Genomic DNA, 24,779 nt, shown 5'->3' with positions numbered 1-24,779 from the left:
GCCGCTAAAACAGCGAGGCTCGCAGCTAAAGGCAGCGTGCTCCCTGCATTAGCCGCAAGCCTCTCTGTTTGGGGGAATCCCCCGGAACGTAGAATAGGGTAAACGGCCGGCGCGGGGGTTAAACGGAGGATCGCTTGTTTTCGGCGACCCCTGCCATTTAACCCCCTCGCCGGCCGCATTGAATACGGCCCTTTGTGAACAAAAATTATAATTCACTCTCCAGAACCAGATGTATAGTGTGCTGTAGTGTAAGTGATTCCCCTGCCTTTAGTTTCCCTGTAGTGAGTAACTGGGAACGCTGACATTTATTAATATTTTGTAGCACTTCTAATCATTAGTCATTTTCATACAATGTGGTCTGTGTACATGTGGTTATCTGATATTTAATTTATGTTGTCATCAAAACTTTCTTGTAATTGGAAAGGTTTACTGTTTATATTTCTGTTTATTCAGTTTATACATTGGATATTGAACCCACTACCAGTAGTCAAGCTATATTATACTGTATATACAATTTATATTATAATGCACGATTTCTATGCAGCTGTTAATGTATATAATGTAAACAGAAAAATAAAAATTAATAAACTAGTCCTACCAGAATAATATGCATTAATATTCTCCTAGCAGTTCATATATTACAGTATCGTCCACTTTCACAAAGGATAATATGAAATAACTCTTGCCAGCAATTACAAAACTGATGCAGGTCATAAAACTTGGACAGTTGGTATGCCTTGAGGACCGTGTTTGAGGACCACTGATCTACAGGACTGCTACAGTAGCTAGGCTGCATGGCTCTTGACTTCCTCTGACAGCCCCACCATGTCACTGAGGCTACTGGACCATAGTGATATCTCAGGTCAATCACAAAGCAGGGGGAGGTAGTATGAAAAAGGGGGCAAGGTAGCACATCCAATGGAGATGCGGAACTACAGAGAAGGTGCGAGCTTCTGCAGTATGGAGCATGGGAATAAGCATGGTCCAGGGGGCTTGATGGAGTAGAGGAGAAGTTTTTATAGGGATGCCCATAAAACGCTGGGCGTTCCCATGGCCCCGTGCCCCCGTCCCTTCCTCCCCTCTGCAAACCGCCTAGAGAGTGAGAAACTCGCTGCAGCCATTCGGAGTTGGGGTTTGCACATGCATAGAAATGCACATGAGCATGTGCAATCTCCAACCATCGGGCCAGGGGACCAATAAATGGTTTTGGTAAATTAAATAAATTTTTTTTTTTTTTTTTTAAACCACACAACGGTTCCTTTTCGGAATGGGATCCACATCAACTGCAAAATAAATGAATGCAGTGCTGACAAAGTGAGATACAGCATTCATTTACATGCTTACTAACAAACGTATTCTGTTTCACATACTGCAAGTGCCTGGGATCTCTGAGCGTTCCTTCTGCTATGCTGTTGAAATGCACAGTGCCAGTTATGCTTCTCCGTATCTGCCTAGTTCTATAAGCACACAGTATTAGGGTGGCCAAATCCCAGATCGGCAGGATCCCGGGATTTGGCCCCAAAATGTCTGAAACTTCAATCCTGGGATTGGAGTATCCAATCCCGGGATTTGGCGCATGCGTAGTTAATGCTGGGCAGTGTCTGAGCACCCGCTCAGATGCTGCCTGGCTGTTCCCGACCCGGAGTGCTGACTGCACAGCATGACTCGGTCATAGGTCACGCTGCACAGGCTGCAGCTCTGCACCTCCAGCGCCGGAACCCTTTCGCCGCCCGACCTTGACCCAAGCAGCTTTGGCGTCATACCCGCCGCCTTGCTCCATTCTCTAATTCAATATTAGGCACAGGGGCGGTTTTCTTTTAGGAATGCCAATCCCTGGATCGACCATTTTCCAATCCTGATTCCTGGGAATTAAAAAATGTCCCGGGATTGGCATCCCTACACAGTATGACTTGCAGAACCAATGCACACCCCTGCATTTAGGTTTACTTTTACTCTCTCTCTCTTATGGGAAAGCTGCAATTAATTTTATGCACCAGCATGAAAAGAAATTGAAAAAATGATCTTTATATCTAAGTGATTTTTTTATCTTATACTATTCAGAAACACTGAGCGTGCCCTAACAGCAGTGATTATTTATACAGTACAATCATGAATTACCAGCAACAAGGTCCACTTGTAAAAGAAAAAAAGTCTGCATTGCAGCGACGCTTCAAGGCAAAAAAATACAATAAAACATCTAGATCACTTTGGCATATTACGAAGAATTTTTTATAGAACTAAAAAATCTAAAATGTTAAAAATGATTAAATGTAAATTAGAACAGGCTTCCCCTTCTCTGTTCCTAGCACATATTAAGCTTTAATGATAAAGCCAAAGCAGCATCGCCAAGAGAAAACACATTGTGAATAAATATTTACTAGCCTGCTATGATAAACTATAACCTTTCAGCTTTAGTTTCTCTGCTTTCATTCAAGCAAAGTACCCAACGACTACCCAAAGGGCCTTCTGTACACCACACTGGGAAAAAATATGTTTCATTGCCTAACAGACAGGAATAAGTGCTTACACAGAAGGTTCCTAAATACTGCCAGCTGTTCTACTATACAGATTCACAATAAAAGAGGGACAATTACAGTTATGCTACTACTACTACTACTAGAAATGTTGCTTGATATGACTGCACTCATGTTATCGTATGAAACCATGTATTTCCTTCAATGGGAAATGACTCAGAGGAAAATATAAGCTCTGTTAATAAATAATAATGCATACATTTTATGAAAAAATAATTAATGTTAATTCAACAATGTATTGGTAACATCCCAAGGCAAGGATTATAAATCATTTAGATGAACACACACCAAAGCTAGATAACCATAAACTGTAGATATTGAAACCACCATTACACCATTTATTTCATGATGGTATACCCATGTCAACTGCAATTAGGTGTGCATTGTGACAAGGCAATTATGGGGGTTATTCTGATTCACTCAGAAAGGCACAATCACTCTCTAATGTACAAAACCATGTGCAATGCATCGGGGGCTGATGTAACATGTGCAGAGAGAGTAAAGGCCCATACACACTCGGTGACTTTGAGCTGAAAGCCGCTCAAACCAGCCTGAAAGCCGCCCAGTGTATATGCCCCAGCGATGAGTGGTGAGTGCTGCTGCCCGCTCCCGCAACATTGCCAGGAAAGCCTCTCATCTGCTGGTAATATCAGCAGATGAGCGGCTTTGAGGACGGCTTTGCATAGCGCTGGGCAGCGTGTATGCACTGAGCGGCTTTCCCCCCAAAGGTGATTGTCATCATCACTGTCCATACAAGCTGGGCATGGACCTTTAGATTTGGGTGGGGGGTGTACTTCAAACTGATATCTATATTGCAGTGTAAAATAAAGCAGACAATATTTACTCTGCGTAGAAACAATAAACACCCAAAATTAACTCTCTCTGCACATTTTACATCAGCCTCACCTGCAGTGCACATGGTTTTTGTCCCTTAGAGAGTGATTGTGCCTTTCCGGGTGAATCAGAATAACTCGCTCTATGTAGATGTTTCAAAATAGGTCAATAAATCACAGTATGCAAAATATATGTATTTGGATATTAATCCCTTCACTGCTAAGGGTGACTGTTAAGGGGGCTACACACGGGGTGACACTGCTGAGTGATCTAGATCACTCTGATCGCTCAGCACACAGCACCGCACAGCGATGCGTCAGGGCTGTGTGCTGAGCGTTCTGTCAGGGCCAGTGTTCTCCGGTGAGAGCACTGGCCCTGACTGACGATGTCACTAGATACATCCAGCATGCTGGATAATAATCGCCTGGCGATAGCGATGCGTGGGGCCACACATCGCTATCATTATGGCCCCTACACATGGCGGTATGTGCCTTTTCTAAGCAATCTAGTTAGATCGCTTTGAAAATGCTCTGAAATCCCTCCTTGTGTAGGGGCCATTACTCATCCAAAACATTGCAGCAATTCAAATGGGGTAGAAACTTACCGGTACTTGTGTATTATCACGGCTCCCACGATTTCCATCTTATGGGATCTTATACAATTTAAAATTGTATACCATTGTATATGGCATACAATGGCATACGATGAGATGAGATTTTAAATTGTATAAGCACACTAATGGATGAATGTTCTGCTTCTTATGTATAGGCTCTGAAGTCACTAGTCACACCTACATGGTGCAGGCCACTCCCACACAGCACTGGTCACACCTACATGGTGCAGGCCACTCCCACACAGCACTGGTCACACCTACATGGTACAGGCCAAACCCACACGATGAAACAGATAAATTATTATTTAGACTCCAAAGATATTCGACAATGGCCTGGACAGATTTGTTGCTACCCCAATAACACCATACACATTACATGATTTTTTTTAAAATATATCACTCAAAAAGGGCACTTCAAAATGTGTAGTGTGTATGCTCAATATCTGACTATATTGTCCACGACTACATGCTCAGGGGGCGACCCAGTGACATTAAGTGAACTTGCATATTGGACTATGGGCCTGATTCACACCTGTGAACAAGGCTGTAATTTACAGCGTGGCGAGCGCAGTGTGCATATAAGCAGTTTCACTGGATACATGTGAGCTGAAAGGACTGCTGGAGAAGGCTCCAATAGAAAATGTACATTATCTAGGGCAAGTTCTAGGGCAAGTAACTTGGGGATTCTTGCCACACCACTGGCCATGTAGACCAACAGAAAGCCATCAGCTCTTTTATAGTCCCTAGTTTTACCTACAATATTTATGCAATAATAAGGAAATGTTTTATATTTTTATGAGGGGTTGGATATTCAGCAGCTAAGGCTATGCTCACAAAAAACTTTTTTTTTAATATTTTTTTTTATTTTTATTGAGACATTATGGATAACATACATAAAAAAGAAACAGTTGCATAAACAATCCTATTGGTCTGTTGGTTTCATCCTCATGGTATGTAGTTATCACAATACATAAAATGATTAATCAATATTGCATTGTACTGTATGTAAACAGTATAAATAGTTCATTTCTACAAAAGGTATGGGATACACAAAATCAGAAACATTATTCAAAGGAGCCACCATTCCATATCTTCGACAATGCAAGTGGATGATATTTTGCCGCCATCCAAGTGGTATTTTTAAGGCTGTTATGTATTTGTTGGCGTGTTGTGAGTGGGAGGGAATAAATGTATGAGTCCCATAACATGAACATTTTTTCAACCCTCTGTCCCTGATCTATAATGGCCTCCTAAATAGGAAATTACATTTGGATAAAAATAGTGGTGTTTGCGGTGGTGAGCGATCAATCCAACCTTGCAATATAGGATACTTATATGTTAGTTGGGCGCCCACTAAGCTATTTGGTTCGTTTTCCACGTCCCCTTGCGGCGCACACTACGCTCGCCACGCTTTGGGAACGGTGGCTCGCTGCGCTCGCCACACTATATAAAATCAACGCCATGCCGAAATGGATAGTGGGGGTATGAGCGTACTTACTATAGTGGGCGCCCAACTAACATATAAGTACCCAATATAGTTTTGTTTTCGGCAGCGCTCAGAGCCAGCAGCAACTTCCCGCTATCACTAGTATCCTCAAATTGAGATCAAACACCCCCAGAACACCAGGATAAAGGGTACATGGGTTATGAGCTTAGATTCAGCATATCTTCTAATAAGATGCCATAAATATTGTACAATGGGGCAACCCCAAAGACAATGACAGAGGTCCGCCTCAAACTGGCGACATCTCGGGCATAAGTGTGACTCCAGCATTCCCAACTGAAAGCACTTAATAGGGGATAGATAGGCATAATTAAAAATATTTCGACATAGCTCAGTGTACACACTAGAGGACAGAATCCTATGACAAAACAGGACAGCTCTGTCTACAAAATGGCTTTATTTCTATTTCCGCTAAATTCGGCTTATTAAAAGGTAAATGGTGGAGAGAGATGCTAGTAAAAAGTAACTGGTTTCTATAGTGACAACTGTGAACATTACTTTAAAGAGGCTAACAATGAAACGGAGACGAGGAATAGAGGGTGTTCTGCTTTTCCTACTACATGTCATTAGAGAAGTGTTGAAGAATAGCTTCTGTCTATGGGGTGTATTCCATGAGGCGGGCGAGGGGGTTAAATGGCGGGGATGGCAGAAAACAATCGATCTTTGCTGTTTAACCCCCGCGCCGACTGCTCACCCTATTCAACGCTGCAGGGAAATTCTCGCTGTCACCAGACAGTATTCCCCCAGACAGCAAGGCTTGCTGCTAATGCAGGGAGCCCGCTGCATTTAGCCGTGAGTCTCGCTGTTTCAGCGGCCGCATATGCCGTTTCCCCCTTCGCTCCCCGGGCCGCTCACGTTAACAGGGACAGTCGCCTCCGCCGCCGCCAGGAAGAACTGTATGCGCAGAGAGCCGGGGGCTGTCCGGCTGTATTAACACAGAGCTGCACGTCCCAGACTCCTGGCTATTTGAAATCTCGCACTGCTGCAGCGGCAGCGCGAGATTTCAAATAGACGTGCAGCGCAGTGTAAATACAGCCGGACAGCTCCCGGCTCTCTGCGCATACAGTTCTTCCTGGCGGCGGCTGTCCCTGTTAACGTGAGCGGCCAGAGGGAAAAAAAACAACTTAGAAATGACAGGGGGGGCACGTGTTCGGGTGCCCCCCCCCCCCCTAAATCCGCCCATGTATACATGCAAACTGTACACATATACACATACACACCAACCCACAAACACTTATACCGACACAAAATAATAACAAATCTACCACCCCCTCCCCCAGGTCTGGCCAATGTTCCCCCTTTTTCTGTTTCCAGCCAAATCCCCCCATATATATTTATATAACTTCAAAACACATAATACCTCATCTGTTTTCTATAAATGCATGACTCTGCTTTAATAAATATTGCTTTGATGGTAAAGGGGAATTACCACAACAAACACTTATGGGCCGATTCAGACCTGTTCATACAGGTCGGAATTTTCCTGCTGTCCGATGTTATTAGTATTGCGCATGTGCATTGTCAGCAATGCACATGTGCAGGGCCCCGCTGCGAGTGTCTTTGGCAAATTTCTGTATTTGCAAGGTGCATGCAGCCTGAGTGACAAGGGGAGGGCGTGTCGAGGTGGTTCCCAGCATTTCATGGGTGTGTCTGCAAACCCGGTGGGCGCGCCCAATGAACCGCTAGGAGTACCTGGCAAAATGCAGGCGTTGAGTGAGTTCTGGGCTACGAGAGGCAGGAAGAGGAGGAGAGATCATTTGATGGTAAGTAAATATCAAAAGATTTTTTCTCTGTGTGGGCGCTTGTGAACAGATGTGTACCCGTACATATCCGTTTGGAGCCCTGCAAATCCCCTCATAAGGTGGGATTTCGCAGTGCAGGGGGGCGGCGACTACTGAACATTCGCAGCCCAGCAAGCAGGACTGAATCAAGACACATACTGCAAACAGAGCTTTCAGAAGGAAAAAAATACGTTCCTAATGAGTCATTATTATTACCATAATGGTTAAAGAGTAAACGAATAGGGTGGCTTTTCATGGAATCTATTGACATGGTATTTCTCTTCTAAAATAATGTTAAACAGAACATTTTTAAAAAAGGAAGAAATACGTGACTAATTCCTACCATAACTTCTCTCTTCTCTGCAGTCAGAATATGTAATGCTATGATTCATAGGAGGCAATTTACTGTTCTAGCGGCACAACGGAATTTCAATAGCGTAGTGTTTACTAACTGGGAAACAAGTAAAAAATGTAAGAAATAATTAAAAGGGAACAGAGAGAGTATTAAGACAAATGTATTCACCCACTTGACATTTCACAGTAAATTAGACTTTCAGTGGGAGTACCCTAAAGTTTAATTTGAATAAATATTTGATCCTTCTGGCTTACAGATAGAATCTAATTATAGGATTGGTGATCATTTTAAAATTGGCAAAGCGGTAATGACTATTTTCTGCAATGCTGCCAAAAGAGGATAACTCGCTTGATACACTGACCCTGTATAGCTGCTACCACAACAAGCTGTGGCAACAACAATCATGTTCATAAGATACACACAATGAAGGCTGTGACCCTGGGAAATAATAGGACTACAAAAAGTTGGAGGGAAGAATATGGTACTTGTGTATTAGCAGGGCGCCCAATTTGCCTATGTACGCCGGCGTAGAGATCGCATCGAATCGCATGCGATGCTACTTATTACATTTCACGGCACCCCCTGGCTGTGGATCGCGTTGCATGCAAATTGCATGCGATTTTATCTTGTACGATGCCATGCAATGTGATTTATCACACCCCCACTATCCACGTCACCCGAAGTACGGCGAACGCAGCGTGCACAGCAAGGGAACGCCGAACGCGTCCTCCCGACCTTTTCATACCCCCACTATCCACGTTGATTTCATAAAGTGTGGCGAGCGCAGCAAGCCACCGAGCCCGAAGCGTGGAATATATCCTAAGTTTTAGATGTTCCAGAATATGGAACATCCAGACGAGGAAGGGTGCATGCAGCCTTCATATTGTATGTTATGTGCCATTTTTGGCGCCTCAAATATTGTTTTTAAAATGAACAGTTTTTTTTAGCTACTAACAAACAAAGTACTGAATCAAATCCGAAAACAAATATGAAATATTTCCAGAAAATTACTAAAGGACCAGATGTACTAAGCTTGAAAAGTGATAAAATGGAAAGTGATAAAGTGCCAGCTCCTGCCATGTTACAGACTGGGTTTGAAAAATGACAGCTGACTGGTTGGCAGTTATTCTACATTTTATCACTTTTGAAGGCTTAGTACATCTGGCCTTAAGGTTATAAACATATATTAAAAGGAAAATAGGATTTTAATACCTACCGGTAAATCCTTTTCTCGAAGTTCTTATGGGATACAGGGAGTCGTTCATAACGATGGGGAAAAGAGCTTATCCGAAGGAGACAGGCACATATAAAAATTTATACAGGGTGTACTGGCTCCTCCCCTCTGCTCCCCTCCCTCTAGCTTCAGTTAAGTGAACTGTGCCGAAGGAGAAGAACAATATGAGAGGAATATGTGTATATTTACCGTGGTGAGATTCATCCAGCACACCCAACATTCAACATAACAGACCACATTAGCAACCCCATAACCTGGGAAGTCTAAGGGCCTAAGAACATGTCAACATGACAACTATTTGAACTGTGTTCCAACTGGAACAATGTATAGAATTATCACCTAAGTGACAATTTACACTCGTGGACCTTTAAGGTACACTATGTAAGATTAAGTTACCTAGGTAACCTACACCCTATGTCCACCAGGAACTAGAAGGGTAGCAGAAGGACCCAGTATTGGTCCATATCTCACAAAGTGAGCAAGGCAAACCTCCGCACAGAGGCGGGTGCCCTGTATCCCATAAGAACTTCGAGAAAAGGATTTACCGGTAGGTATTAAAATCCTATTTTCTCTATCATTCTTATGGGATACAGGGAGTCGTTCATAACGATGGGGATATACCAAAGATATCAGAACGGGCGGGATTGTGCGGAACCTATTGCCGCAGCACCGCTTGCCCAAACTGAGTATCCTCAGTGGCCAGAGCATCAAACTTATAAAATTTGACAAAAGTGTGTTGGCCAGACCATGTGGCTGCTCTACACAATTGTACGGCCGAAACTCCTCGGGCAGCCGCCCAGGATGTCCCCACGGAACGAGTAGAGTGAGCTTTCACCCCAACAGGCATAGGCAGCTTTGCTACCGCATAAGCCTGTTTAATGGTTGCACATATCCATCGTGCAATAGACTGCTTGGAAGCAGGACGTCCAATCTTTTGGGCGTCATAGAGGACGAAAAGTCCATCAGTTTTTCGAATCCTTGCTGTTCTCCTGATGTAGACACGGAGAATCCTTACTACGTCCAAGGACGTCGGCACCTCAGAATGAGGCCCACCAGCAGGAACCACAATTGGCTGGTTCACATGGAACGCAGACACCACTTTGGGCAGAAAACGCGGGTTAGTGCGTAATTCTGCCCTGTCCTCAAAGAATATCAAATAAGGACTCTTGCAAGTCAACGCCCCTAGCTCCGAGACCCTCCTAGCCGAAGCTAGGGCCAGTAAGACCACTGTCTTCCAGGTTAAATATTTCAGGTCAATTTCCTCCAAGGGCTCAAACCAGGAGGATTTAAGGAACTTCAGCACAACATCCAAGTCCCACGGTGGAGTAGGGGCCACAAAAGGAGGCTGTATATGCAATACTCCTTGCAGAAATGTCTGCACTTCAGGAATATTAGCCAGTTTCCTCTGGAAGAAAACTGATAACGCAGATACCTGCACCTTCAAAGAGCCTAGGCGTAGGCCGAGATCCAGACCAGCTTGAAGAAAGCTAAGAAATCTTTCAAGTTTGAACTCTGATGGAGAAAACTTTCCCTGTTCGCACCAACCCACATATCTTTTCCAGATATGGTGGTAATGTGCAGCTGTTACCGGTTTCCTTGCACTTGTCATAGTTCTGATGACCGAAGTGTGAAACCCTTTCTGAGTCAGGATCTGCCGTTCAACTTCCAGGCCGTCAAACGCAGCTGTTCCAAGGCCTGGAAGACGCACGGTCCTTGCATGAGTAGATCTCTTTGCAGGGGTAGGCGCCACGAGTCCCTTTGCAGACTTAGAAGTTCCGGGTACCACGTTCTTCGTGGCCAGTCTGGGGCCACCAGAATCACCTCGGTTCCGTCTCTTCTTATCTTCCTTAGCACCCGAGCCACTAGGGGGATCGGTGGGAAGACATAGACCAGGCTGTTGAACGTCCACGGTATGGAGAGGGCGTCCACTCCTTCTGCCTGAGGGTCTCTTGCCCTCGAGAAGTACCTGGATACTTTCCAGTTGTTTCTTGATGCCATCAAGTCTACCAGTGGGGTCCCCCACCGAGCCACCAGAGAATTGAATACCTGGTGGTGTAGACTCCATTCCCCGGGGTGGAGCTCGTGGCGACTGAGGAAGTCTGCTTCCCAGTTGTCCACCCCGGGTATGAAAATGGCCGAGAGCGCTTGGCAATGACTCTCTGCCCAGGACAGGATCTTCGATGCTTCCCTCATACAGGGCCTGCTCTTGGTCCCGCCCTGTCTGTTCAGGAATGCCACAGTGGTGGCGTTGTCTGATTGTATACGGACCGCCTGACCGCTGAGGAGAGGGCCCGCCTTCAGAAGTGCGTAATACACAGCACGTAACTCCAGGCTGTTGATATGGAGGCGTGTTTCCCATAGGGTCCACTTGCCCTGAAAGGACTGACCCATGGTCACTGCCCCCCATCCCGTGAGGCTTGCATCCGTGGTGACTAAGACCCAATCCTGGATGCCAATCCGACGCCCTGCCAGCAGGTTGGGCGTGTGGAGCCACCACTGTAGTGACAGTCTGGTCCGAGATGACAACGCAATACGCCGGTGCATCTGGTGGTGTGAACCGGACCACTTCCCTAGGAGATCGAGCTGGAAAATCCTGCTGTGAAACCTCCCGAATTGGAGAGCCTCGAAAGAGGCGACCATCTTTCCCAATAGGACAATGCACTGGTGCACCGTCACCTGGGGGGTCCTCAGCAAGTCTGTGACCAGCCGCTGGATGTCCAACACCTTGTCCTGTGGCAGGGACACTCTCATGAGAGCTGTGTCCATCACCATGCCCAGGAACTGGAGTCTCTGTGAAGGGATCAGAGAAGACTTTGCCAGATTCAGGAGCCAACCATGGCCCGACAGGGTCTGTATGGTAACTTGTAAGGCTGTCTGTAGTTCCTGTGGCGACCGCGCCTTTACTAACAGGTCGTCCAAGTATGGTATCACACAGATACCCTTTTTTCTTAAGACCACCATCATCTCCGCCATCACCTTGGTGAATATGCGCGGGGCTGAGGACAAGCCGAATGGCAGTGCGCGAAACTGATAATGCTCGTTTAGCAGCGCAAACCTCAGATATTTCTGATGAGGGGGCCATATTGGGATGTGAAGGTAGGCGTCCTTTACATCTAAGGACGCCAAGAACTCCCCCTCCTCCAGTGCCGCTATCACGGCCCGCAAGGACTCCATCTTGAATTTGGTTACTTTCAAGAAGGGATTCAGGGATTTTAAGTTCAGAATTGGGCGTACTGACCCGTCCGGTTTCGGAACTACAAATAGGTTCGAGTAATAACCCTGCCCCCTCTCTAGGGGAGGGACCCTGGTTATTACCTTGGCCTGTACCAGCTTTTGGATTGCTTGCTGCAACACCACTTGGTCCTCTGGGGACGCTGGGAGGCCTGATTTGAAGAACCTCTGAGGTGGCTGCACTGCAAACTCCAGCTTGTAGCCGTGCGTAATAAGAGCCTGCACCCAAGAATTGAGGCACGAGGCTTCCCAAACCTGGCCGAAGAACGCCAGTCTGGCTCCCACCTCTGCCGGAGCTAATGGTGGAGCCCCACCGTCATGCTGCTGGTTTCCCTGCAGCTGCCCCGGATGGCCGCTCTGCGGTGGCTGAAGCGGATGGCTTCCTGAATTTACCACGGGAGCCTCTAGCAGCGTTTGAACCACCCCTGGCTTTAGGGCGGAATTTACTTGCCCGAAAGGACTGCTGGGAGTGAGCCTGAAAAGGACGCTTCGGCGCCTGTGGAGTGGATGGTAGGAAAGTGGACTTTCCCGCCGTGGCTTTAGAGATTAAATCGTCTAAATCACTCCCAAATAACCTGCCACCTGTGAAGGGGAGGCTTTCTACACTCCTTTTGGAGTCAGCGTCAGCTACCCACTGCCGGAGCCAGAGGGACCTGCGCCCTGACACTGCCATGGCTGAGTTACGGCCGTTAATGGCTCCTAACTCCTTCTGCGCTTCACACAGAACTTTAGCAGTGTCCTGAATATGGTGTAATTTCTCAGACACCTGTGCTACTGTCATGTCGCCTAGGAGACCTTCCTGGATCTGGGAGGCCCACGTGTATATGGACTTGGCCATATAGCAACTAGCTAATACAGGACGCTGACACGCGCCACTAGCAGTAAAAATGGACTTCAAAGTGTTTTCAACCTTTCTGTCCGTGGTGTCTTTTAATGAAGACGACCCTGGTACTGGGAGTACCATCTTTTTGGCTAAGCGAGACACAGAAGAATCAACCTCTGGTGGCTCCTCCCACACCTTACGTCCCTCAGGATCAAAGGGAAACGTGGACTTAAACTTTTTAGCCACTTTAAACCTCATTTCTGGGTTATTCCACGCTGACTTGAATGTACTTTCCAGGTCAGCCTGCTCAGGGAAAACTACCTGTTGCTTTTTCTGAGTAGCAAAGAAGGCATCCCCTGCTGTGGATTCAGCCAAGGGAAGGTCCAACACCTCCCTGATTGCCATAATCAATGGCTCTGTGCCCCGCAGTAGTGACTGTGAAGCATCAGGCTCGTCATCACCTGCGTCTGCATCCTCCACATCATCATCATCATCCCCATCGTCAGCCCCGGAATCAGGGGTTTGAGAGGGGGCCTTTCTCTTACGAGTATCCCCAGGGGTGGGGGTAATTACATCCACTCTGGCAGAGAGGATAGCCAGCTCCCTTTGTACTCTCTGGGTCTGTGCTGCAGTAGCAGTTAACTGTGTAGTCACAGTTTCAAGCATGGTTTTTATACCTGTAGCCCAGGCTGGCTCCTGTGAGCTGTCCTGTGTGCTACTTTGCTGCCCAGTTAGTTGTGGGGGGACCCCAGTACTTTGAGGGGACATGCATGGCTCACAAGTAACCTGTGATGAAGATGCTGGCACAAACTTATCACTGCACACCATACATGTAAGTTTCCTCACCATTGTGACAAACAAACAGTCTCCCCTCACACAGCGCGCACACACAGTGGATATGCAGTGTGAAATTAACCAGATAAATACTATGTGTAGCCTTATCTGATCTGTACAGCTTAACAAGCCAGTGGGGTGGTGTACAGAGGATAATGGAGGAGACCAATACACCTGATAACCTTAGCTCTCCGATTAGAAGAGCTGGTAATACAGTACAGTAATCAATAACAGTACTTTACAGTGTAAGCAGGCAAGTGCACAAGTACACAAGCGCTGAAAACCTGAAGCTGTCTCTGCAAGCAGATTCCCTCTGATCCACACCGCTGAGGAGTGTCTGGAGCAGTATAATGGCGTTTCCAGCAGCCAGGGAAGAAGCAGGAAGCAGGTTTTGGCGCCCTCACAGAGCTGGTCTCACTCTGGGTAAGCTCCGCCCAGCGTAATGGCGCCGGAGCTTACCTGCGTTTTATACTGAGACTGACATTGGGGAATGTCCAAATCCTCTTTGGTAACTGCCCTGGACAAAACAGGAACTGTACCCTGTCGGGGGACCCCGGGGTAATACTCACCACTGACGTCTTCAGACTGGACTAGGGGTGTGCGGTGTGCCAGGGGTGTGCGCGCTGCAGCGCAATGCCCGCGGTAACATCACCCACTCAGGACGGTGGTCCTGTGGCAGGGACAGCTCGGTACCTTGAAGTGGCCAGCAGCTGAACCCTTCCCCTAGTCTCCCACGACGCAGGACTGCTGTTAAGTCCAAACAGCAGCCCCAAAATAATAAAGAAAATTAAACAGAAGAAAAACTCTCTGGAGCTCTTCCTGATGCGTGCTTCTCCTGAGGCACAGTTCTCAAACTGAAGCTAGAGGGAGGGGAGCAGAGGGGAGGAGCCAGTACACCCTGTATAAATTTTTATATGTGCCTGTCTCCTTCGGATAAGCTCTTTTCCCCATCGTTATGAACGACTCCCTGTATCCCATAAGAATGATAGAGAAAAACAATATTCATACCCCTGTAATAGACAGCATCCATTTTTCATTCCCTCAAATGTCATACACGTCTTCACTGAATCCACATGTTTAAGAATACTGCAAATTATCAGTTATCAATCCTGTGGAAAATATACATAAACCTTTCTCCTTGTACATAGCAATGCAAAACCCCTCAAAAACAATAATAAAAAAAAATCCATGAGTGCAAATACTGTAGGTCAATTATATGCTTAGTGTTATGACTGAGAGAGTACAATACCAGACCACTGCAAGTACCCAGCCACTCGTGCTCATTTTTGTGCCAATGTCATTACCACAGCATGGAAACGCTATGCCACGCCATCGCCAGCTCAATTAATTTCTTTGAGCCATGGGAAGGAATTAGATGTACGTGTGCGGGGATACTATAGCGCCAATCCCGATATATGTCGCATGTGGTGATTGCTACGGCAACGATGAGTGTGGCTACATCTACAAAAGTCAGTGCCTGCAATGGAAGATACCTATGTGACCTGCAAGGCAATCCTTTTCTATGGAATGCCTTTGACATTAATGGCAATGCATGCTTAACTGAATAACCTTGCCCCCCCAAAAATTGGGGAAAAACTTTATATAACGCACTGCTTCCCAGTGAAGAGCCCATTCCTGTCAACACCACGCTACAGTAGTTGATTGCCACTGTTTTAGCCAATGAGAAATTCACACATAAATACATCGGGATTTAGTTGCATAAAGCAGCTAAACCAGATCAAAGTATTAGGGCATTGCCCAAACAGCACAACAGCCTGACTTTTGGTAGATATCTTCTCGCCACTTCAGCAAGGCATGAGCAGAAATACATTCACAACCATTCCCAAAACAATTGAATAGCTTGCTTTGGACATCTAAAAACAATTGAATTCCCCTCCTATAAGCAGTACAGATATTTAAAAGCAGAAGACTCTCCCTTTCTCTTGTGTTGTCATGAGCGCAGTGCGGATCTGTGGGGCTGTTCGGAACCTTTCCCGTCTACTACAAACTCTTTTATATATTTGTCCTTTTGTTTTGTGGTCACACAAGGCTGTCCAGGGTGCAGGCGATCTCGCACACTGTTCATTTCGCCATGATTCTTCAGGGTCCACTGCACCCCACCAAGAAATATCTTCTCTTGCCGGGCAATTTGTCGTAAACTAAAGCCTGCCTTTCTCAACCGACTACGGCAGATTGTTTTCCGATCAGTAACTCCTTCCAGGGAGCCATTATTCATAACACATTGGTCGTACTCACAAATATACAATAACAGAAGAGTTGCACCAAAGTTCCTCAGCTCTATTTCCGGTTCTGAATGAGGCATATACCCAACGTCAATGCACGCAACCATGAGAATATGCTTGAGTTTGGAACAGTTGTGGGGATCATATACTGTTCTGTTGTAAACCTAGTAATCTATCAAGTTGTGACTATTGAGTATTTTACAGCTATATGCTGATATGTATGCAGACATCCCTTATAATAGTAGTTCGACCCTTTTATGTGCGGCAACCATTAATTATGTTTGTCTTTCCTTGAAAAAAAAAAATCACAAATATGGTGGTGTCTTGAAATGAATGGCCGGTAAGGTAGACTTTTGCTGATGTGGTTACATATTACCAAACAGAAAATATTTGACCCAAAAAACGGGAACAATATTGTGTTGATCATTTGTCTGTCCACCATGTTCACCTTTTCACCTGTCGACCTTAACCACCATTGATCTTTTATCTGGCAATCTTTTGTACCTGTCCACCTAATGGGGGTTAACCTAAATACTGTAGATTTTCTATTCCACACCCAGTGGTTTCTAGTAAGTACACAGGCTGCATTCAGGTGACAGGTACGCTATCATTGTAACGTTCAACTTTATTTTCTTGAGATTTAGCAGTGACCGGCATCAGGAGACTGCACCGTGGAGAGAGAGGCACTGAGAGTGGGATGGTGTAGGAAAATCAGCGCGGGGGAGATGAAGCCCAGGTGTGTGGCACCAGAGAAAGAGGTGCGGGAGCGGGACAGAGCAGGAGGAGAGGGAGGTGCTGTGAACGGGACAGAGCAGGAAAGGCTGTGCCAGGTAGAGGAAGACCCGGCGCAGTGAGTGACACCAGGGGACTGCATCGTGGAGAGGGAGTCACTGGACGGAGCAGGAAAGGCTGCGCCGGGGAGAGGAAGACCCAGTGCGAGGAGTGACGACACAAGGGGATTGCACCGTAGAGAGGGAGTCACTGGACGGAGCAGAGATGGCCGTGGTGAGGAGAGGAAGAATTGCACGGTGACTGACCTAAAACAGGTCATATTGCGTGGAGGAGAGAAATGACTGGCATGTGAGCGGCACCAGGAAACACTGCATTAGGGAGAAGGAGGCATGTTGAGCAGGAAAGGCCATGCCAGGGAGAGGAACACTGCACTGCTTGCTTGGACTGAGAGGTACATGCAGCTACACACTCCCCTGTACTTGGGGGAGGTGGGGTGGATTAGGTAAGACAAGTGAATGTCTGTGGCTGTCACAAGCTTTCAATCCCCTGCTCTGCCCCTCCCTCCCCCTCCCTGGGAACGCCCTCCCCCTGAATTACACAGACCACTTTGCTCATTTCCCTCACTCTCCTGCCCCCCTAAGGGGTATTGAAGTAACAATGGGGAAGAGGGCCCCTTTAAAGATTTTGCTATGGGACCCTCAAAGTACTAGTTACACCCCTGATCGTACTGCTACTAATTTGCAGCAGCCAGCGATCGAGTAAATGCCGCCTTGCCAGACTGAAATCCCACCTTGTGAATCAATGTGTATACCATGCAAATAGATGTACGCCGTGCGAAGACTTTGCAGCCATGAAAATATTTCCAAAACCATTAGTAAGCCGTTTACTATCGAATGATTTCCCCACTGGTCACAACTGTACGCAGGCCCTGAGTAGGTCTGGACTTACTCAGCGGCTGTGATAAAATCAGCCTGATCGAGGTCGGAGATAATGTCTCACATCCTGCCCTAAAATGCTTGGGCACATCTGCGCCCAACTAAATATACAGTTATTACCCCCAAAGCCAACGTCCTATCAATCACCTTGCGAATGGCTAGCAAAGAAATAAAAAAGTAGCAGGATCTAATCCCAAACATCTGCGAGGTTGTGCATTGAGGCCCACACACATGGCAGTCTATCAATAATCGGCCGAAGTGTGAATTCACACGGCAGCGATCCAGTCTGAATCAGGTCCAGCTGCAATTGCCTTCAGCAGATATTTCTATATGATTGTCTGGAAGTGGGCATGTGGGGGTAGATCCCGGCCATTTCAAGGGCGTGCCCACAAAAACAGTGGGCACGCCTAATGAACCGCTGGGAGCATCCGGGAAAAAGCAGGCGTATTTATGCATGCTGGGGGAGGGTGGATGACATCCGGCAGGTTAATTATCTCCCAACAAAAATTAACCCTAGGATGTCAGTGTGTGCGTGTACATGTGGTAGGGAATATAGATTGTAAGCTCCACTGGGGCAGGGACTGATGTGAATCTGCAAATATTCTCTGCAAAGCGCTGCGGACTATGTATGCACTATATAGACATATATATATATATATATATATATATATATACTGTACACATACACACACATACATATATATATATATATATATATATATATATATATACACACACAAGTTGAGTATCCCGTATCCGAGTATCCGTTATCCGAATTATTCCGAAAACCATACATTCCAGAAAGTGAAAAAAATATATTTTTTTGCTAAAAACTCACTGGGGACATTTATAACAGCACTAATGGTGACATGATATGTAACTGGCACTATATATGTGCAAGAAAATGATTGCTTGGCATTCAAATTCAATATCTGAGATAGTACACCAATTTTGTTTCATGTTTTGAAACCTTGTTTTTTGAACAAATAAAATATATTTGTGTGTATTTTATGTGGTAATAAAATAGATTTGTGTGTATTTTATGTGTTTATACAGCATACATGCAAGATACTTCAAAATACATAATTGAAATATTAAATTATTCCGAAATACGGAATAATCCGTTATCCAAAATTCTCCTGGTCCCGAGCATTTTGGATACGGGATACTCAACCTGTATATATATACATATATATATATATATATATATATATATATATATATATATACATATATATATATACACACACACACACACACACATATATATATATATATATATATATATATATATATATATATATATATATATGTAGAAAGAAATTGGAGAAAAAGCGCAGATATGAGCAAAGTGTAAAACAAATTTTACTAAAAGTGCAGGCTCACATACATCATAGATAACAGCAAACAGCTTGCCACAGTGATATCCAACACGGTGCACCAACGACTTGAATAGCCGGGACCAGCCTTTTCGCCGCCGTCAGGGCCTCCGTGGTCAGGAACTCCAAAAGCACAATGTTGTCAGTTTAGGCCACGCCCAACCGGTTTCGTCATCTGGGGACTTCGTCAGGGGGTGTAGCCATCCAAAGTACTGGTGTTATACTTATAGTAGGTCGCACAGCTGATATTGATGTGCTGACGAGCTGCTTTAATCATGCTCCAAGCTCTCACTGATACCTATCAACATCGTTAAAGCTAATTGCCTAGCAGCAGTAATAAACCATTTATAAAGACACAAAGAAAGAAAAAATATATGTGCCTCTCACACACATAAGTAAAATACAATCAATACATAAAAATACAACTATAATACAATACAATTAATATACAACAATTCAAAAATACAAAAAATGCATATACATAGAAAATATAAATCTGCACAATATGCAGGTATGTAAAAATATCATAAAATGTTTAATGATTACTTTTTTTTAAAAATTTATGTAGCGAAGCATAAAGAGATACATATGCTCATTGTAGCAACTCTGCATTATAAGAAACATACCATCATTATTCATGCAAGAAAGAGAAAAATACTTTTATATATAAACAGGATTTGATATACTAACATGTAATCATGTATAAAAAAAGAGAAGAAAAGGAGAAAAGAGATAACTATTAGTCACATTATATAAACAGAAAGTCCGTCTATAGCTTTGATTACGGACAGCAATATTCTCAACCTTACATATGTCAAAGTAATATACATATCTTTCAATACAAGATGGAAATCAGGCTGTGCAGTCAGCCCATACCAGGATCACTCTATCCAATGCACTGTATGCGATAGCTCTGGGGTCCGCAGACCCAACACAGTGCTATGCCAGCAACATAGATATAAGAGCGCTCACTCAGTATAGGAAAGAATTGACGTCACAGCCTTCATTCATACCACTGGGTGCTAATGTGCCAATATTATATATCCAGTAGGTTTCACGCCTACTTAACTTCTTTAAAATATCACCCCCGCGTTCGTCCAATGAAATTTGTTCTAGGGCTTTAAAGGAAAACTGCTTCAAATCACCATTATTACATGCAAGAAAATGCCTCGAGACACTATGAGTGTTTAATTTATTCCGAATATTCCGTGTGTGTTCGAGCATTCTGATTTTAAGCTGCCGCTTAGTTTTTCCTATATATTTCTTCCCGCAACTGCAGGATAGCATATAAATAACGTGAGTGCTCAAACAGGTCATTTTACTACGGATATTCCAGGATTTTTGAAGGTCAGTGTCCCAGTATTTAAATTTATCTTTATCGACATATTGACACATTTTGCACTTAGTGCATGGAAAAAAACCTTTGGTGGTCTGTAACCAATTTGCATCATCTTTTTTCTTTAGATGACTCGGTGCTAAGCAAGTTTTTAGTGTGGCAGCACGTTTAAAAACTACCTGGGGCCTCTTGGGTATTACCATTCTTAGAATCGGGTCCAACAGAAGGACACCCCAATGTCTGTCCAGAATTTGTTTTATTTTCTGGCTGTCTTTATTATATTTGGTCACAAACGGAATAAAATCACCTTTAATTGCATTCTCTTTAGGCCTATATGATAATAGAGTACTTCTGTCCTTTTCAATTGCTCTATTTTTACACTTTTGTACAAGGTTCGGAGGATAATTCTTTTCTGCAAATCGAGTACAGTATATATCAGCCTGCTCATTGAATTTATCTATTGTGGCACAATTACGCCTCAACCTCACAAACTGGGAGTATGGTATATTAGAAACCCATTTGTTGAGGTGACAACTCATATAATTAACATAACTATTACTATCCACACTTTTAATGTGTGTGTAAGTATTAATTTTTTGCTTAATCGGCCACTCTGCAGTATCGAGTACTAGATCCAAAAATTCAATCCGTGTGTGATTGAATTTGGATGTAAATCTCAAATTACAGTCATTAACATTAATTTTTGACATGAACCCATCAAACATATTTTCATCACCCTGCCACACTATAACAATGTCATCGATAAAGCGTTTATAGCATTTTATACATTGTTTATATTCAACATTGATTTCGAGATTATTTTCTTCCCATCTCCCTAGATACATATTTGCTAAGCTTGGAGCATATGGCGTTCCCATTGCAACTCCACAGAGCTGCATAAAGAATTGCTCTTGAAAAAGGAAGTAATTATTTTCCAATACCAGCTTGATGCTATCCAGAATAAACTCACGCAAAGCCACACTCACATTAATATCTTTTTCCAGATAATAATTGACCGCGTCCAATCCTCCCATATGAGGGATGGAGGTATATAATGCCTCAACGTCGATCGTGCACCAATTAAAATCTGACTGCCACTCAAATTTATCAAACAATTGCAAAACCTGAGTGGAGTCCTTAATGTGTGATTGTAAGGCAACAACATATTTCTGTAAATATATGTCTACGAATTCAGACAGGTGTGAGGTAGCCGAACCGATCCCCGATATAATCGGGCGACCGGGCGGCTTCTCAAGCCGCTTATGTATTTTTGGTAGGTAGTAAAACGTTGCTACCGTTGGATTATCATTTACAATATACCGGGCCTCATTTTTATTGATACATTGCCTCTCCAATCCAGTTTTTACAAGATCTTTGATTCTTTTGGTCACGATTTCAGTTGGGTTAGCATCTAATTTTAGGTACGTTTTTGCATCATTTAGAAGCCTATACGCTTCATTTACATAATCAGCGGTATCTAATACAACAAGGCCACCCCCTTTGTCCGCACATTTGAACATGATATCATTATTTTTTTCCAATTTTTTTAGAGCTGATCGCTCGCTTGGTGACAAATTATCATGTGTCATTTTAGAATCGGCACATAGTTTATCAAAGTCCTTTTGTATCAGACCTTGAAAGGTTTCTATATTACTACCGCGCGACTCAATGGGGTAAAATGTTGATGGGGGTTTTAAAGGTGTACCATCCCTTTTATCTGCTGGATCTGAATCAGATGTTCCAGATTTGTTTTTAGTAAAGTGGCGTTTTAATGTTAAGTTGCGAATGAATTTATTAGAGTCTATAAAAAGGTTGAAACCATCAGGCTTAGCATCTGGGGCATATGACATTCCTTTTGATAACAATTTTATCTCATTAGATTTTAACTCATATTTTGATAGGTTGAAGATGCCATATTCCCTTAAGGATTTTGTCTCCTCATTTTGTTTCCTCTTTCCTCCTCGGGTGCCTCTCCTAGTAGGTTTTGTTTTCTTTTTGTACCCGGGCTCTCTACAGCTGCTCGATTCTGAGTCAGTCTTTCCCTCCATTGGGGCCTGTCTAAAAAAACTTTTTTCTGTCTGGGGGAGGAAGGGTTAAAGACCTCGAACCTGTTCTTTAAAGGTATATCCTCTCTACTCGAGTAATTATTCCTATTTGAATATCTACGTTTATATGGTACTGTCTGCCAGTCCTCATTGTAGCGTCTGGGGGCAAATGTTTTTTTGGGTTTCTCAGCATGGGGCCATGATCTCACATTTCCATTTTTGTAGTCCATTAAATCCCTTTTAAATTTTTTTACTTTAGTCTCTATGACATTATCCTCCATTTTTTTTATTTTAATCTCGCTCTGTTTCTTTAAATCTTTAAATTCCTGCAATTCCTTAATGGGTTCTATTTTAATTTCAAGTGCTGTAATTTCTTTATCTAAGTTGTTAATTTCATGCTTTCTCTCATTTATAATCAATTGCATAAGTTGTAAAGAACATTCATCAACAATTTTGTACCAGGCATCTAGAAAATCTTTTCTTTCGTTACCAAAAGTTGGATTTTTAACAATCCTCAATCCACGAGGGATCCTTTTTGATTGTACATAATTTTCTAGGGTTGTAATTTCCCAGCTTAATTTCATCTCCTTAGTCAGGAGTTTTTCATGTTGTATATTAATGGCATCTAAATCATTAGTCTGTTTGGGCACATTTTCATGCACAATGCCCGTATCAAAGAGGTCATTAAATTTCTTATGGCATTCCTCATACCTTCTGATCCTCCTTTCCATATTACACCAGGTATACTTTTAGATGGTGCCAAAACCACAACAAATATACACAAATGAATACAGGTTATCAAGCAATTAAGTAATTACGACCTGCAGCAGCTGGAGAAATGGTCAGAGACACAGACAAAATGTAGATCCAGACTGCGCACAGCCACAAGCTTCAGAATATAGGAGTGCGTCCTTGGGTCAGGATGTAGTGCAGCTCTCTCCAAATAAAGCCAGACCTTAGCTTTAATTGTCCCAATCACATGTAGAAAGAAATTGGAGAAAAAGCGCAGATATGAGCAAAGTGTAAAACAAATTTTACTAAAAGTGCAGGCTCACATACATCATAGATAACAGCAAACAGCTTGCCACAGTGATATCCAACACGGTGCACCAACGACTTGAATAGCCGGGACCAGCCTTTTCGCCGCCGTCAGGGCCTCCGTGGTCAGGAACTCCAAAAGCACAATGTTGTCAGTTTAGGCCACGCCCAACCGGTTTCGTCATCTGGGGACTTCGTCAGGGGATGTAGCCATCCAAAGTACTGGTGTTATACTTATAGTAGGTCGCACAGCTGATATTGATGTGCTGACGAGCTGCTTTAATCATGCTCCAAGCTCTCACTGATACCTATCAACATCGTTAAAGCTAATTGCCTAGCAGCAGTAATAAACCATTTATAAAGACACAAAGAAAGAAAAAATATATGTGCCTCTCACACACATAAGTAAAATACAATCAATACATAAAAATACAACTATAATACAATACAATTAATATACAACAATTCAAAAATACAAAAAATGCATATACATAGAAAATATAAATCTGCACAATATGCAGGTATGTAAAAATATCATAAAATGTTTAATGATTACTTTTTTTTAAAAATTTATGTAGCGAAGCATAAAGAGATACATATGCTCATTGTAGCAACTCTGCATTATAAGAAACATACCATCATTATTCATGCAAGAAAGAGAAAAATACTTTTATATATAAACAGGATTTGATATACTAACATGTAATCATGTATAAAAAAAGAGAAGAAAAGGAGAAAAGAGATAACTATTAGTCACATTATATAAACAGAAAGTACTTTGGATGGCTACACCCCCTGACGAAGTCCCCAGATGACGAAACCGGTTGGGCGTGGCCTAAACTGACAACATTGTGCTTTTGGAGTTCCTGACCACGGAGGCCCTGACGGCGGCGAAAAGGCTGGTCCCGGCTATTCAAGTCGTTGGTGCACCGTGTTGGATATCACTGTGGCAAGCTGTTTGCTGTTATCTATGATGTATGTGAGCCTGCACTTTTAGTAAAATTTGTTTTACACTTTGCTCATATCTGCGCTTTTTCTCCAATTTCTTTCTACATGTGATTGGGACAATTAAAGCTAAGGTCTGGCTTTATTTGGAGAGAGCTGCACTACATCCTGACCCAAGGACGCACTCCTATATTCTGAAGCTTGTGGCTGTGCGCAGTCTGGATCTACATTTTGTCTGTGTCTCTGACCATTTCTCCAGCTGCTGCAGGTCGTAATTACTTAATTGCTTGATAACCTGTATTCATTTGTGTATATTTGTTGTGGTTTTGGCACCATCTAAAAGTATACCTGGTGTAATATGGAAAGGAGGATCAGAAGGTATG

At 43.7% G+C, this 24,779-nt stretch overlaps 1 protein-coding gene across 3 annotated transcripts in view; it reads right to left on the bottom strand.

Annotated features, from left to right (window-relative positions):
* OTUD7A (OTU deubiquitinase 7A) overlaps positions 1 to 24,779 on the bottom strand; it is a 260,840-nt gene that overhangs the window by 208,309 nt on the left and 27,752 nt on the right. The window lies entirely within an intron of this gene.

Source organism: Crinia signifera, chromosome 4 (assembly GCF_055691185.1).
Source record: "Crinia signifera chromosome 4, ASM5569118v1, whole genome shotgun sequence".
In the NCBI taxonomy this organism is placed as follows: Eukaryota; Metazoa; Chordata; class Amphibia; order Anura; family Myobatrachidae; genus Crinia; species Crinia signifera.
This window is presented reverse-complemented; position numbering and strand designations above follow the sequence as displayed.